The 1196-nt window shown below is 55.6% G+C and overlaps 1 protein-coding gene across 1 annotated transcript in view; it reads right to left on the reverse strand.

The window, feature by feature from the left end:
* The window catches only part of CDH7 (cadherin 7), a 129122-nt gene extending 128672 nt beyond the window's left edge, over window positions 1-450 (reverse strand). The window contains exon 1 of the mRNA XM_011366038.2: window positions 403-450. The gene's annotated coding sequence lies outside the window, so the exon portion shown is untranslated. The remainder of the gene's footprint in view (window positions 1-402) is intronic.
* Between the last annotated feature and the right edge of the window lie 746 nt (window positions 451-1196).

Consider the following 1196-nt stretch of genomic DNA (forward strand, 5'->3'; position numbering starts at 1 on the left):
CCTGCCGTCAGCGCCGTGCGCGGCCGGCCCGGGGAGCCACTGAGACTTGGGCAGCTCCCGGAGACCCGGCGAGGGCTGTTGGAGAGGCAGCCGCTCCGCCGCCTCGCGCGCGCACACCCGCGCGCACACCCGCGCGCCCCTCCTCCCCCGCCCTCCCGGCGGATCCGTGCAGATGGAGTCCTTCGCGGGAGAAGCCCGGGGAGCGGGGAGAGTGGGAGGGGCCGCAGCCCGTCCATCTCTCCGCCAGGTATTTGCATCTGAAAGCGAGGTGCTGGTGGAGAGCTTTGAGAATTTTTGCAAGCGCCCCCACCCCTCCCTCCCCTCCCTAAGCCGTCCTGGAAGCCTTGATCAATGGAGCTCCTGGGGCACGAAGGCAAAGTCATAAAACTAATCAGAACTTACAGTTTTCTTGCGTGATAGTTTTGCCCTTTCAATCTCCTCGGACTGCCCTAGTTCCACTTTCTTTACTTGCGGAAAATTTCCTCCCCTGCTGGGCTCTCTAATGCAAAACTCCCGAGGTGTGTGATTTACGCGCCGGGTGGGCTCGCCGACCCTCGCGAGGTGGGGAAGGGGATCTGGTCGTTCATTGAGAACGCGCCGCAGCCGGTGGAGCTGAGCACGCTGCGTTTTCCTCTACTCTGGGGCTTGATTTCACCTGACGGCTAGGCGCGCTGTCCTAGCGGTGAGGAAGGTAAACAGATCATTGCCGAGTGCGTTCGTTATCGTTTTTCTCATGCTGCCGGTGGACCTTGCCCAGCTTCTCCTGTTCATCCTTAGCAGTGAGGCTCCAGATACCGGTTCTGTTCACCCCAGCACACTTACTCTCCCCAATCCATCACCTCCCGTCAAATTACCTTGCATTTTCCCTCTCATCTGGTATTTAAAACTGAATTATATGCTAATAATTCTAACAGCGAACATTTCCTGAGTTTCTGTTAAGTTCCAGATACCACGCTTCTCTGGATACTTAACGTCGCTTCATTTTAAAAGTTATCACCAAACGACTCTCCCCAGCTCCAGGCCCGACTGAATGGCCCTTTCGTGGTCCATTTCCACTCAACTGCCAATCATCACTCCAACTCGGGATGTTTAGAACAGACCTTCTTATCTCTTCTTAGATGTCACCTTGGATTTCTCACTATGCACTTCTCTGTCTGAGGCACCATCATTCTTCAGGTATCCAGACATTAAACCTT

Source organism: Pteropus vampyrus, unplaced genomic scaffold (assembly GCF_000151845.1).
Source record: "Pteropus vampyrus isolate Shadow unplaced genomic scaffold, Pvam_2.0 Scaffold119, whole genome shotgun sequence".
NCBI classification, from domain to species: Eukaryota; Metazoa; Chordata; class Mammalia; order Chiroptera; family Pteropodidae; genus Pteropus; species Pteropus vampyrus.